Source organism: Lipotes vexillifer, unplaced genomic scaffold (genome assembly GCF_000442215.2).
Source record: "Lipotes vexillifer unplaced genomic scaffold, Lipotes_vexillifer_v1.1 scaffold1309, whole genome shotgun sequence".
Classification (NCBI taxonomy): domain Eukaryota; kingdom Metazoa; phylum Chordata; class Mammalia; order Artiodactyla; family Lipotidae; genus Lipotes; species Lipotes vexillifer.
In genome coordinates this window covers 30,400-39,833 of record NW_006777513.1, presented here as the reverse complement: position 1 = coordinate 39,833, position 9,434 = coordinate 30,400, and positions in this window count along the sequence as shown.

Here is a 9,434-nt window from a genome sequence, read left to right as displayed (position 1 = left end):
GCGGGAGTAAGGGCGGGGCACTGGGCACCCGCCCAGGCGATGCCTGGTGCTGTTCCAGCGGAGCGCGGTTTAGGAGACCAGTGCCGGACGCGGGGTGCGGGCCGGGCGGGGCGCGAGTAGGGGCGAGGTGTGGGACCCGGGGTATCGGCCCGCCAGTCGCAGCCCCAATCCGCGCACCTCCGCACGCACAGCCACTCTTCCTCATTCTTTGCGCCCGCTCTCGGTCTGTGCGCTTCGACCTTCCCCGCCGCCCAGAGAGAGCAGGGAAAGCACGGGGATGCGGGGGTGCGCCCGAGTGGACGTGGAGACTAGGCAGGCGCCCCGCCTCCAGGCTCCGGGCGCGGTGCGCATCCTCAGCCATTTCTCGGAGGGGGGAGGTGCGGTGGGAGCGCGGCCTCTCTTGGGGCCGGAGGCGGGAGGAGGGGAAGAGCCCGGGTGGGGGAAGGGGAACCTGGGCGCTTTCTGCGCACGCCAGGGGTGAGCCTGGCCTGTGGCTTCCAATGTCCGCGGTCGCTCTAGGCGTGTCCTAGGGTTAGTTTGTGAACCCTCCTCTTTAGGACTGGTCCAACCGATGAAACCAGGAAACTGACTGTGGAGCTGTCTTTAATGGGGTGCTTGGAGGGTAGGTACTCCCTCTCCCTAACCAAACAGAAGAATTCTTAGGATGGGGGGCTGACTGGGTAGCAGAGCAAGTAGCGAGGAGGAACTGGAGCCCCAAAGAATTTATTTTTGCCCCAAGAAATGATGCCCATAAACACATCCAGTACTCAAAAGGGAAGACTCTGGGTCCCCAACATGGGGGGTCCTGGAGGTTGGAGGTGAGCTCTAGGCCTCTGTGGGAAAAGTCCACTGTTCTACTCCCACCCGCTAGCTGCCTTTTGTGGTCTGGCCCTCACCTAGGCACAGAGGAATGCAAGCCCAAGGGGCCTTGGGGTGGGAGGGTCCAGGGTACCTAGGCCTGGGGTGCCCCTATTTCAGTGTCTCTTCTTCCGGCTGTGCACAGAGCCCCGCCCTCTTGCCTGGCTGAGCTCAGGGCTGAATAAGGGCTCTGCACATCACTCTGCAGATATGAAGTCAAAGTGAAGTCACCCTCGCAGGCATGAGGAGGAGCTGCCAAGACAGGCCGGCTGGGGACTCTGCCGGCCGAGATGTCCAAGCCGGCCTGCTGGCTGGAGGCCAGGGCACAGTGCTGCCAGCTCGGGAGAGCCACCCTGCGGCCACCAGACCTCGTGTTGCCTGCCTCACGCTCCCTGATCCCCAAGCCCTTGGATTTATGGGGCTGGAGTTGGCCGTGGGGGACTCCCCTGGGTGTAGACAGGCCCTACCTCTGGTGCTAGTAACAACTACCAAGGCTGCACATTCAGGCCTGTGCACAGGCAAGGGACCAGAGTGGGAAGGGAGGGCCTGAGGGGAACTTCTTTGTTACCAACAGGCTCCTGTGGCAGAAGAATGCAGAAGGAAGAGGGGTGGCCTGGCGCATTCTTCCAACCAGCCCCACTCCTGTGCCCCCCCAGGGACCACCCTGGCCAAGCCTTGGCTGACACTGGTCAGGCTGGATGTCTGGTTGTGCTGCGTGTGACCACCCCAAGGGCCCATTTGAGGCTGTGTCCCTTCCTCAGTCCTCAGGCCCTTCCACTCTACTCCACCACCCTCGGGGGTCTTGAGAGGACATCTGACATTGTGGTGGGGACATTGCCCTCTTCTTAGAAAAAGGTCTGGGGAGCCTCATATGTGTACCCATGTACCCTCATATATGTCCACACACCTGTGTTCACGTACAGGGATATGGGTGCATACCCTCACCCGCGTGCGTGCCTAGAGATCTGACCAGAGGAGGATCCAGGAGAGCGCAGAGGTGAAGTGCTTGGCTTGCTGACCTCGGGTCCTGCATATCCGAAAGAGACGCCCCTGTGAGACTCAGACAAGGCCTGACCTCAACTCTGCCCTACTCACCCTTCCATGGGCCCCCCCAATGGAGTTGTTTTTCTCCTCTGAATTTCCTGCCCCACCTTCCTTTCCTCCCTTCCTTCCTCTGCTCTCCCCTTCTCCTCATTCCCCTCCTTCCCTCCCATTCTCTGCAAGAATCTCTTCTCCATTCCTTTGCCCCAGCACAAGAACCAGGCTAGCTGCCTCACTGGGGCCTCGGCATCTTCATCTGTAACATGGAAATAACGATATAGTAACTGCCTTGCAGTGTCGTGAGGCTGAACCCAAATGAGCCATTGACAGAATCAGCACAGTTTCTGGCTCCCCAGAAAATGAGCTTTTTTCCTCTTCTTCCAGTGTCCTCTGAAATCCAAGGAGCTGTCTGGGTGGTAGGCTGGGGGGCAGTGGCATTGTGTGAAGGTTGAAGGTGTGCTCTGAGTTGTATCCTGGCTGGGTCTCTGGTCTGTGTGACCTCGGCATGTTTGCAACGTCTCTGGGCCTCAGGAAGGCAGAGCTCCATCCCCCCAGGTGCCTGAAGACAGGTGAGTCCCCGGCAATCAGCATGAGCTGTCACTGTCACCATTGATTCCCATCAGCTGTGACGCTGAGGCCAAGGCCAAAGTGGTCAGTGGACATTGCTAAGGTAACACGGAAAGCAGGTGGTCCCTACATCGAGCTGTCTGCTGCCCTCAGCTCTGGCTCCCCACTTGTATAGGTAACGAACCACACCCTGTATGGGGATGGCAGCCAGTGAGACCGGCCTGTAAGAGCCAACACCTGTCTCTGGCCCTCCTCATAGGACCTGCAGCTTTCTCAGTGAAAGGAGGGAGAACCCTGGAGCCCCAGAGTCCTCTCTGCCACAGCAGCACTTACCTGGGCGTATACTTACACATTCAGGAGCAGTGGGTTGATTCATGCTGACGCCTCACTGAGGCTTTTGGGGGCTTGCTCACACCGAGTCCCCAGCCCGAGGGTACCACTGGAACCTGATGGGGCCTCAGGCCTGGCAGTGCCCGCCTCTTGCATCAAGGACACCAAAGAGAAGGCCCATCCTGGCTCACGAGCGAGCGTGGTAATAACAGGGAGCTTGAATTGGCGAGTCTGGCAGATATGGCCTGAATGCTTTTTGGAAAAAACATCTCCCAAGGCAGTTTCATAATCTGCCTTGTAATGCAGATTTCGACAAGTTTTTACGAATGCACTTTTTAAAATAGGTCTTAATGGATCCTTTGCAGTAGTTACAGTCCATTGTGTAAATGCAAACAGAAGGCTTTTTGAAAACATGTATTATTGATCAGAAAGGCAGCAGCAATTAGAAGCCAGTGTGTCATATCATTCAATACACACTTCCTATACAGCCCTGCTTGTGCTGTCTCATAACTTTCTGACAAATTATCCTGTCCCTGGGAAGCCTTTCTTTTCCCTTTTGCTTCTGGGAGCGAAGGAGGACCTCCCCATCAGTTACTAGCTAGAGGTGAATGAAAAATTAAGCTTCCCTTTACCATCGCAAAACCTATTTACGACTTCTCCGGTTTCAAGACTGAAATGGGAAAACCTTCAGGTAAGATGGATGATGCTTCTCAATTTGGTCTATGGGCCACAGTGAAACAAAACAACAAAACAAAACTGGTGACAGATAGCATGTGCTGTGGGAGGGCAGAATCACAAAGCTGGGGAGGTCTGAGCCAGAAGCCCTGCAGGGGAGCCTGCTTTGTGGGAGTGGTGTTCAACCAGGGTCCACAGGGAGGAGCTCTGGATGCCCCTCCCCAGTCATGGAACCTAAAATGATCCACTAGCATAAAGCTGAGACTTGTTTTTGCTTAAACATCCATATTTGGGTCTGTATTTCACCCGATCTGCACATTTCCCATTTGCCCTTCTTCTTGAAAAGTTCATTTATTTAACAAACGTTTGCTGGGCACTCACTGTATTCCAGGCACCCTTTCCAAAGTACAGTGAACTAAACAATCTGGGTGCTTCTTAAGGACAATCATCAACACGTAAGGCACACATGCAGCACAGTCGGAAGTGACCCCAGATGGGGTGAGACACGGGGCGGGATGTTTATCAGGGCTGGATGTCCTGGAGAGCTGACTTTGGGCAAAGACAGAGCTGTGGGGACAGCGCTGCCCGTAGGGAGCAGGAAGGTGACAGGACGTGCCCTGGAGTTCCCTGCGTTGCCCCAGCAGGGACAGGGGGCCGTCCTTTGTCTCCCCACGATAGCATCTTCTCAGCAGCCTCACCTCACCCCTCTGGAAGATGCAGCTCTGGTCTCTGAGAGGGTTACAGCCTGCAGGATCTGCAGAGTGAAGACTCTGACCTGGGCAGTCTTTTGGAGCCGAAAAAACGTGCTGTGCTCTTGGTGTGCTGACAAATAGGAAGTCCGTTGACTTAACGCCCTACGATGTCTTCCAAAGCCTCCCTGCCCAGGATGGTGTGGGCTGCAGCTCCAGGCACAGTGTGCAACTTCCACATCCATCTCAGGCCTGCGGGCGATGAGGCGGTGCGCTGTGAGCTGGAGGGGAGGGGGAGAGGGGGGCCAGCCACCTGCCCTTGGAGGGGGGGCCCAGGGTGTGAGGGCACAGCCTGGGTGGCTCCCCCAGCCCCCTGTGCTTGCAGACAGGCCCAGGAGAAGCAGGGCACTTACTTGCCCCCTTCTCCCCACCCCCACCCCGGAAGTGCCCCAAAGACCTCGCTCAGCTGTTGCAGCTGCCCCAGGTGGGAGGGGGCGCTGTTCTCAGGTAGATCTAGGGTGCCCTCCTTGCTTCCTCTCCAGCACCTCCCTAGGGTTGCTACCTGAGTTTAGGTGCACTGGGGGCTCCCAGCCCTGCTGAAGACCCCCTACCCAGCCCGGATGGGGCCCCTCCCTGCTTGCTGAGAAGCTGGCTAGCCAGGCCTTCACCCCCTAGTGCTGTGCAGTGGAACGTTCTGCAGTGATGGTAACTTCCAGCCCTCTGCTCTCCAACGCGATGGCCACTGGCCAAGTGTGGCTGGTGTGACTGAGGAACTGAATTTATAATAACGTAAAATTAAATAGTCATATGTGGCTAGTGTACTTGCTGGGCGTTGATGCTCTAAGAAACACCTTCCCAGCCTCTGTCGGAGGCTTCTGGGGGCTGGGCAGGCTCCTAGCCCAAACCTCCCCGACTGGAGGGAGAGTGGAGAAATCAGAGCCTGCCGATTCGCCAGCCCCAGTGGGCTCTCTGATCCAGCAGCTGCCGCTCTGTTTCCTGGTGGTTTGAAGATGCTGTAGTCACCCCCCTGCCCAGAATGACAGTGGCATTGCTGGGGTTCACCCTGGGCACGCTCTCTCACTCGCCCTGGGGAATCTTCTGTTCCCCTCCAGGCTCGGCCCCCGAGCCTGACCATGCCTCCTGAAATCCCTGCTTCCTGTAGGCAGAGTGAGCCCTGCAGGGCCCTGCTCTCAGGGGCCTCTTTGGAAAGGGGCTGATGAGCTCATGCATATTAAGATGCGGTGATGAAGGGCTGTCAGGGGACTCTGTGCAGCAGCCTGAGACCCAAGGGCCTGCTCGCTAGTGCTGGGAGCTCAGCATCCGGCCCCTCTCCAGGGCCCTTGTCCCTCTGCTCCCAAGCGCCGCTCCGTGGTCCCAGACTCTCCACGTGTTCTCTGGCCACTGACCTCCACCGGCTGTTCCTTCTGCCTGGGAAGCTCTTCCTGCCTCCTGCTGGCCCCCTCTGTTGTTCAGCTCCTATTCAACACTCAGAAGCCTCGGCTCCAAAGTACCCCTCTCCCCAGTCCGTGCTCAAATGCTCCGTCTAGACAATCTGAAGGGGGCCCAGTGTGCGTCCTGGTTTTTGTTTTTGTTTTTTTTTGGCCGCAAGGCATGCGGGATCTTAGTTCCGCAAACAGGGATGGAACCCATGCCCCCTGCATTGGAAGCGCAGAGTCTTAACCACTGGACCGCCAGGGAAGTCCCGCTTCCTGGTTTAACTGTGCTGTATTTATCTCTAGCCCTCTGCGTGGGGACCTGCTGAGGACTCAGAGTGCCGGTCGGGTGACCTGCCGTGAGAAATGACCCTCGTGGCCAAGAGGACAACCTGGGCAAAGGCACAAGGTATGCTCAGGAGGCAGGGGGGAAGGGCGTGGCCATCTGCGGTGACAGCATCAGTGCTTGCCACCCGTGTGCACACTCACACCCCTTTGCGCCCCTTCTTCCTCTGGGCTGCCCTCTCAGTGTGAATGGGAGCCCGTCTGGTCTATAAACATCAGCAGAAGGGGCGCCAGGAGCAGGGGCTGGAGCCGGAAGACGACTCACAAGGAGGGAACAAGGCACCCCAAATAAATCATTTGGGGCCTGACATTTGGAGCGTTTGAGTTTGAGACCAAACACAGATGCCCTTTAGATAAATACATTTTTGAGACGTGTTCTGCAGGAGAAGTTTATGACTTTAATAGGTTTTTAGTGTCAGACGAGCATCAGGAAGTGTTTTGTTGAGAGACTTTCTCTTAAAAGCTCAGAATCCTTCTTTTCCCTCCGGCCCTTTAAACATAAGGATACAGAGATCCTCAGCAAGGGAAGCTTCTCTTTCTCCCAGTTCCCTGGGGGTTGGCTCTGGGCTGGGATGGCTCAACTGAGGAATGGAGGTTCTGAAGACCTCAGTGCTCCAGGCCATGGGGGGTGGAGGATGGGGTGTCTCTTGAGAAGCTGATTTAGAAGCTTAGAAGCGCCCCCGTCCCTCAGAGCAACTCCTCTCCTCGCCAATCCCCCCACCCAGAGGAGGCTGATGGCTGGTCCTCAGGGATGAGAAGGGCTCCGTATGGAGGACGGGGGTCCCTGAGGCCTCCGGAGGTTGGCAATTTTCTGTGGATTAGAAACTTTACAAAGGTCCCTCACGCTGAAGCCCAAGAGTACGAAGGAGCTGAGCTCACCACAGGCCCTATGCCAGCGAGGAGACACAAGGAAAAGGTCAGATGCAGTCAGTCATGTCTGGAAGCTTCTCCCTTCCGACTTAGAGACAGGCCCCCACCTGCCCATCCTGGGCTCTTTCCCAGGGCCTCCAGGGAGCCCTGGGTCCTGCAGCCGCCCTCTGCCCAGCTCTCGCCTGAGCACCAAGTGGCCACATGTGGGGCTGCTTCTAGTACCCCGTGTGTGCTGCTTAGCCCTCTCCCTGCCCCCCAAGACAGGGGCTGCGTTGTGAAGGGGTGGATGCCAGCTCTCCCATCCTTGAATGAGGCCAGCGTGGAAGAACTCACCCCAGGTCGTCTGTGCTGTGGCTCTGGGCCACGTTGGGAGGACCCCTGGCCGAGGTGGACTGACCTTGGGCTTGTCCTCCCAGCACAGCGGGTGTGGGTGGGTCGGGGGCACACGGCACCTAGGCGGGAAGAGGAGGGGCCCACTGAGACCCAGAACCTGGCTCGCAGAAAACACACAGATGGAACTGAGAGGAAGCCCAAGTGAACTTAGTGGTGGCGCGGGCTTCAAGGGCACGGGCAGGCCACTTCCTAGCACAGCTGTGAGATGAGCACCGGGGTAGTGGGGGGTGGGAGGGAAGGGACAGTCGTGTCTGTGCTGTTGTCCAGACAGGACATCCCGGGGGCAGGAGAAATGTTCTCACCAACCAGTACACCGAGACTCCACATTGATTGCAAGGATGTCCCCTCGTTCCCCTTAGGTGACACCTAAGGGAGACCTTCTGAGGACACCTGGAACCACATTTTCAATGGCTCCATCTGCTGTAACTGAGAAACCTGACCTCAGTTTTTCCATTTCTGTGGATAATTCTGCCCTCCCACCCTTCTTCTCCATCTCCCGCCCCCCCAGCCCTGGCCCTCAGGGGCCTGTCTCAGACCGTCTCCTCACCCCAGACCCCTCTCCTGGTCCTGGTCATTTTATCCCAGGCTGTGTCAGGAATGAACGAACAAGGAGATGAATGCAGAGAGGCCCTCCCTATCCCCCGCCCAGCCCCCCACCCCAGGCTACTAAGTCACCCCCTCAGCCCCTGGGACTTGCCAAGACCCTCATCAGGAGTCCGCCTAAGGGATGGATAAGAAGAGTTTGGATGAAGCACCTATGATCTTCTAAAGCTTCGCTCCTGCCTCATAATTATTTCCTTACAGGATCCAGACGCTCGGGTACGGCCGATTTCTTAACCCCATTCACAACAACCTGTTTTTGTTTCTTTTGACGGTTGTCTTGGAAGCAGCTGCCCACAAACTGAAAGCAGCCCATAAACTACATATCATTGTTGGGGTCTCTCATGACCTTGCCTGTGTGGGGGGCAGGAGGGAATGACCTCTGTTTTATTTCCCAGGTGGATACCCTGGCTGGGGCAGGGGGTGGGGAGGTTGATTGGTTACCCATTTGCATCTGTAATTTATCAGCATTCTCAAAATCCTAAAGGTTCGGGGCTTAATTATTCATGTCTGACCCCTAGAAGAAAGGCTGAGTGAGGTCACCTTGGATGGCAAAACTGTGTGGTCTGAATCATCTCTCCTAGAAAAGGAGGGAGGTCCTGGGTGGGCGCAAGTGAGAACAGCTAATGGCTATGGACATCCCACCTGGGGGCAGCCCTGGACTGGAGCTTCTAACTCATTCAGGGTCACAGCACCTGCCCGGGTGGTAGCAGCACCCCATTTTACAGGTGAGGTGCAAGCCCAGGGGTTCTTTCTCTGGGCTTCTTTCCCTTACTCCACACTGCTTCCGGTTCTCAAACGCTAGGGCAGGGCTGGCCAAACACAATGTGAGCCCGCCCCGCAGGTTCTAAGGCTGCCCTCAGGACCAGTTCCCAGGGGTTCCTGATGCTGCTGGTCCTGCGTCCACACTGTGGGATCCACTGCCCCAGAGCATGATGGGATGGGAGAGACGCGGGCAAGGGTCTCAAGGTGGAAGGTACCCGATTCACCCTCCCGCCAGCATGCCCTGTCCCCAGTGAGCCTCTCCTCCTCTGTGTCTCCCCCCATTCCCAGCCTCCTTCCGCCCCTGGCTTACACCCGTGGTCCTGGCGGTGCTGGGAGCCCACCCAGAACACCCCTTCTTCGTTCCGCTGCAGGTACTCACCTCTGTTTGCATACAGCTGTCTCTTCCTAACACCCATTTCTTTAGCTGGGTCCCTCACGTGAGACTCAGGCCTGTTGGAGCCCACTGGGGGACCCAGCACCCTCACTGTGTAGGTAAAGGGGGGGTCATTTCTTTGACTGGGCTGGATCCTACTGTGGCCTGTGACCCAACCCTTGCACGGTACTGAGCTTCAGGGAGGCTACAGCAAACGCATTTCCCCCGTCTGCAGAGCAAGAGGGCTATCGCCATCGCCATCACCCAGAATACGCCTGCTTTGCTCCCCTGCAGGGGACCTATTTCTTCAACTGGGTCCCTCAGAGCAGGACGGCTGTCGTCATCTTCCTGATGACCATATGCACAGCTGTAGGGGACTTGGTCTCTGCCAAGGCATGGTCACTTGGTAGAGCCTGACTCAGGACCTGTGTATGGCCAAGGGGGTGACTGGGGAAGCTGAGGGAAGAGGGGAGGCCAGGGGACCCTGCACCCTTT